Source organism: Tupaia chinensis, unplaced genomic scaffold (genome assembly GCF_000334495.1).
Source record: "Tupaia chinensis unplaced genomic scaffold, TupChi_1.0 Scaffold000315_1, whole genome shotgun sequence".
NCBI lineage: Eukaryota > Metazoa > Chordata > Mammalia > Scandentia > Tupaiidae > Tupaia > Tupaia belangeri.
Window position 1 is genome coordinate 2,511,738 of NW_006159808.1, and position 5,732 is coordinate 2,517,469.

The 5,732-nt window shown below is 47.3% G+C and overlaps 1 long non-coding RNA gene across 2 annotated transcripts in view; it reads right to left on the reverse strand.

The window, feature by feature from the left end:
- Nucleotides 1-220: 220 nt before the first annotated feature.
- Nucleotides 221-5,732, reverse strand: part of LOC114008257 (uncharacterized) — a 26,155-nt gene continuing 20,643 nt past the window's right edge. The window contains exons 5-6 of one of the 2 annotated variants that reach the window (XR_003549810.1): nt 4,492-4,781; nt 221-1,405 (exon numbers count right to left, since the gene is read on the reverse strand). This is a non-coding gene — a long non-coding RNA (uncharacterized LOC114008257). The remainder of the gene's footprint in view (nt 1,406-4,491; nt 4,782-5,732) is intronic. The other variant, XR_003549811.1, reaches the window with a different exon arrangement.

A 5,732-nucleotide genomic window follows, 5' to 3' on the forward strand; every position in this document is an offset into this window, starting at 1 on the left:
TTCTCCATCCCATCAGGGTCTTGGGCACACACACACCTAGCATGTTTCTCTACCACCACGGCTGGGTCTCCAACTACAGTCAGCCAAGGGGGGTCTACCACCCTTCACCACTGCATTAGGGGGTGGCCTTGCATTTTCTAAGAGAGAAGCTATGAGTTTTTGAGCACTTAAAATACGTCGCATGTGACTGAGAAATGAAGTTTTTATTTCACTGTATTTTCATTCATTCATATTTAATTTAAAATATTGGATACTGTATTTATTTATCAGAAATGGTTGAACATGTTTAGAATGGCTTGAGTATGTGATTCTACTTCTTAACTGTAAATTTCAGGAAATGTAACAAATCAAGACGTTTCAGTGAAAAATCACATTCAAATTGCAATGGAGTAGAAGCATAAAATACTCACTGGCACTTGAAGATCAGCAGACAACGATCATTTAAAATAGCTCAGTCGTAATTATACGTATTGTATGTTGACCATTTTGGATATGTTAGGTTAAGTCAAATACATTCAAATGAAAATTTCCCATTTCTTTTTTACTTTTTTAAATGAAGTGGCTGGAAACACTTTCGTTGCATGAGAGCTTCACGTTTTATGTCTGTTAAACATTAGACCAGAGGGGCGTCAGGTAGGAGGGCAGTCGGTGTCGCCGGGACACCTAGTGGGTGCGGCAGGTCAGCGTCCTCAGGCTTTGATTCTTTTCATCACCCCCCAAGGTGTCGTTTAGGCCTCTTTTTGTCTAGTCACCCACACAGTAAAATCTGAACACCCAGGATATACTGTATCTGCTCACCTCCTTTTCTAATCTTTAAGGCATTGTCACTCATCCTGTGTTTAACAGCTTGTCCTTTGGGCATGACATCGCCCTCCATTGGGAACTCACGTTTGAGGTGAACTGGGACGAGGTAAGCCACGAGGGGCCCGGGGAAGACAGTGATGCCTGCAGACAGGGCGAGCAATGGCCAGTATGGCTGGGAGTGAAGAGGGGAAGAAGCTGCGCGGAAAATCGCCAAGCTGGCGTGCTCTCTTGTAGGTTTGACCCAGCGGACCTGGGGTTGGTGTCCAGTTACCCAGCGGTTTGGCCCAGGCTTCTGGAGGATACACGTCTCCAGACAGGTGTAAGTGTGAGGCAGCACCTGCCTCAGATCCTCGTCGACTGTAGCAGGGTGACGCGTCATAAATAAAAGCGTTATCGTGTGTCACCCTTCCTCCCATAGCAACGGATTCCAACTATTCCTGAGGTAAGCGAAAACGTGGGCAGGGTGTGCCGCGGGCGCGGGCTTCGTTTCCAGGCTTAGACTCTAACAGGCCAGTGGCCAGCCATCACAGACCTTCTCTGGTTTTCGTGTGCCTCTCTCTTCCCGCTCACGGACCTGTGCTGGACGGGACGGTAATTGACCCTAGTGGGAGAGACACACCAAAATGTAGGGAGAAGGCCAATCAGTGCTGTTTTCTGTAAATAAAAATTTATGTAAATATGATTTATGTCCCTAGTAAATCATCTCATCATGAGATTTAGTATAATTTAGTTTGAGACAAAAATGCCACCCCTTAGATATTATTAGAAAGTAACTTCCTTAAAACACATTAGGGGGACCAGCAGTTGGTGGTGTAATGGCTATGTCACTGGACTCCCATATAATCAACCACGGTTCAAGACACAGACCCTGTGGCTTAAGCTCATGCAGGGCGCATGTGCATGCGTGCCCAAGATCTTGAAGATCCCAAGAGGAGAATAGAGGAGAAGGGATTGTAGCGTGGCCATCCCCTAGGGCATGATTTCTCGCTTTCTGTCTCTTCGAGTCCCAGACCCAATGGCTTAAATTCATGCTGGGTGTGTGTGTGTGCATACGTGACCAGGATCCCAAAGGAGAATGGAGGAGAAGGGATTGTAGCGTGGCCATCCCCTAGGGCATGATTTCTCGCTTTCTGTCTCTCTGTCTCTCTCTTTCTGGCAAGCACACACACCCTATAGCAAAAACCTCTCCAAAAAAAAAAAAAGAGAGAGAGAGAGAGAGATGATAAGTATTTTCCGGGTTTTTGTTATGACTATCCAAGAGAACAGAACCCTCTCCAGCCAACAAAATAAGTCATCTGGAAGATTCATCTTTGTAGTGAAACTTCGTAACAATTAAGCAGCATCGTTAACTTACTTTATTCTGACTCAAGCAGATACCTAATTTAAATTTAGCCTTAAAAAACAAAAAAGCCCTCTAACCAAAAGACTCCTTAGTTGACCAGCTGTTTTAATTTTTCCCCAACTAGTTGGTAGTCATATTTTTCAGTGAAAATTTATTAGCTGGCATGTTAGATTTTAAATAAATACATTGCGTACACTTAAAATATAATAGGTCATCCAAAAAATCATAATGTACTTTTCTGTTTTTTTCTATGCAAAAATATAGAACAATATTTCTCCCCAAGACTTCACCCACCTGCCTTTTTCCTCCACTGATGGCGCCACGCTGCCCTTTGTATAGAAAAGCAGAGGCGTGAGGGCAAGTGCGTGCTGAGTCCTGTGTCTTCCTAGCGAGCCACCGAACCCAGGGGTGATCTTGGGCACCTACCACAGCGCCTCACTCTTCCTCAGGATCCTTGGCTTATCATACAGCTACTGAGATTTTACTGTGTGCCTGGGTACTTCTCAAGCACCAAGAGTGTAATAATGAATAAGGTGCAGCCCCTACTGAGAAGCCTATAGTCCCATGGAGTGCTTTTTATCCAGGGTTGATTTTTGTCTCTCGGGGTACATCTGGTTGTGTCTGGGGACACCTCTCTTTGCCACCACTCAAGCAGTGCTATCTGCATCAAGTGGGGAGAAACCAAGAATATTTGTAAATATCCTACAGTCCAGACAGCAGAACCTCCTGCATCCAATGAAGAATTACCCAGTTAAAAATCAACAGTGTTAAGGTTGAAAGCCCTGATGTGGCAGGAGAAGCAAGCACATAAACAGGTCATTTCAATGCCATGTGAAAACGGCCCATTGACCTCCCCTCTTCCAGTGAGCTTTCCTCTGCCCTGCCTTAGCCACTCACCCCAAACCAGGGCCTCCCACTTCCTTCACCCTCATGACCTCACGTTGCCCTGGAGGAGGTTGAATTGCATACTCAATTACTGCAATCGTTCTTTTTTACACTCCCCCCATGCTTCCATATCTCTCTCCCTTCATGGGCCTCCCCTGACCAATCACAGCGCTAATTAAGTCCTAGCCTGCGCCTACCTCAGACCCACAACTGTGCCACTCACCCTGACTGACTCAACTTTGTTTTATTGACTAATATTTTTATGGCTTCTCTTGAAGCTCATGGTTACTACCATTGAGGGACATCACATTTCCATGGCCCTTCATTTTCTGACTCAGTGATTTCATATCTCCATCTCTCTCCTCAAACCTCCATCACCTCCTATTCCTTCTTCACTTGCAGGTCGTTTACCTGTTTCCAGTTTCTCTGAGAATATCAGAATGGAAGAGAACATCCACAGGCTGTCACTGCCACAGCCACTGAACAGCTTGTGTCTGGCCTGCGACTCTGATCTATCAGGCTGGATGAACTCCACTTACCAGCCACTTCGACGTCCCCCTCTACCGCTCACGGACATCCTTCGAACACCCGCATGCCTTCTCTCCCGCATTATCGTTTTCCCTCCCTACTGAATCATTCTGACTAACACACGCACATGCTGCTATTTTCCCCATCTTAAATCAAAATTGTGTTTCTTTTTTTTTAAATAATTATTTCATTTTATTTATTCATCCATTTATTTTGACTATAGAGAGAGGGAAAGTGAGAAAGCAAGCCACCAGGTCCAGTATTTGAACCACGGTTGGCCACGTGGGAGTGTCCAGGACCTTAACCACCATGCCACCTACTGGTCCCGAAACAAAATTTCTTTTCTGACCCCATGTTTCCCTTCTGGGACTGTCCCATTTCTCCCCTTTCCTGCACAGTCCAACTCCTCAGGATAGTTTGTGCTGTCCCCTCTTCTTTCCAGTCCCTGTTTCCCCAGCACCATCCCTCCTGCTACCCTCTTACCCCCCGGCAGTGGTAAATCTGATGGTGGAGGGGAGCCGGGGCGCTGGCCTCCTCCGCCACCTTGCTCCATGACCCCGTTTCTTGCACAGATTGCATGGCCCCTCTCAGCTCTCTGAATTGCGCAGCTCACTTCCAGCTCTGAGGCTGCTGCTTCGTCCTCTCAGTGGCTCTAAACTCACGTCTAGGGGGAGTAAGTTGGCCGGTTGATATTGTCATGCCAGGGGACATCACATGTTACCTCACAGCCTCGCTGGTAACTAGCCAGACTGGTTCAATACAGATGGCCAGCCAGTCAGGCCACAGCAGTGCCAAAAACAGCCATCCTGCTTCTCTGAGTTGGAAGCTGAGGGCAAAGACTTCATGGAACGACACAGCAGGCATAGAAGGCATAGCCAGCGTGCACCAGCCCATGACTTCCAGTGACCTCCCCCCAGGGCAGGAGTGCATACCGCCTTCTAATATGATGATCCACGTGTGTTCTCCGTGGCACCAGCGAGTCTGGTGTCTGTAGTCAAGGATCTCGTAGTCATTTTTCTATCTTCCAGCCCATTGGCTTTGTGTCTTCCTCTGGACAAAGTCTCCCTAGGGCAGTGTAAAAGGGACCACCACGCAGGACCTTGGACTTGAGCTGCCCCCTCTCTCCGCTCTTGCCATTCTCTCTGTGCTCAGGAAAGACTGTCTCCTCTTCTACTGCTCCTACTCCCAGCTTCTCCGGCGTGGTGCTAGACTGCAAACCCCCCTGGAAGGAAAGTTCAACAACTCCCAGGCTTCTGCTCTAGCCCCCAAATCTTGCGCTATGCCCTATCTGTTGTGGGTGAATATTCACTGAATGACTAGCAATTGAGTATTGGTCCCAGATTGGTCTTCCTAGTTCTAGTTTTATGGTTTTCTGGCTAGCTTCCTTTTTTTATTTTCTTTTTTGAGAGTTTTTTGCTATAAGGCGTATGCGCTTGCCAGAGAGACAGAGAGACAGAAAGCGAGAAATTACCCCCCAGGGGGGATGGCCACGCCGCAATACCTTCTCCTCCATTCTTCTCTCGGGATCTTGGGCACACACACACACACGCCTGGTGTGAGTTTAAGCCACCGGGTCTGAGACTCGAACTGCGGTCGACTACATGGGAGTTCAGCAATATAGCCATTACGCCAACTGCTGGTCCCTTATGGCTAGCTTCTTATGATACGTCTTGTGCATCCTACTCTACTGACTACACTTTTTCCCAACCTTATGCCATACCCACCCCGTGGCCATGTTGGGAAGCCTGTCAGGGCTTGGTGCACTTGCACGAGATAAGCATGCAATACACTTAGCACACAGTCTTCATGCAAACGTAGCCTATCACTATGGAGGTCCAGGGCTTGTTAACACAGCTACCAGCTCCTCTCTGCTCACTGTCACTTTGTGCAATAGAACAAAGTAGCTCAGGACCAACAGACGGCATAATGGTTACGTCACTGGACTCCCACATAGTTGACTATGGTTCGAGTGCCAGACCCAGCGGCTTAAAACTCACGCCAGTGTGTGAGCATGCATGCGTGCCCAAAGTCCCAAGAGCAGAATGGAGGAGAAAGGAATGAGGTGTGACCATCCCCTCAGGGATTCATTTCTCACTTTCTGTCTCTCTATATCTCTTTGGCAAGCACACCCACCCCATAGCAAAACATTTTTCTCTTAAAAAAAAAAAAAATA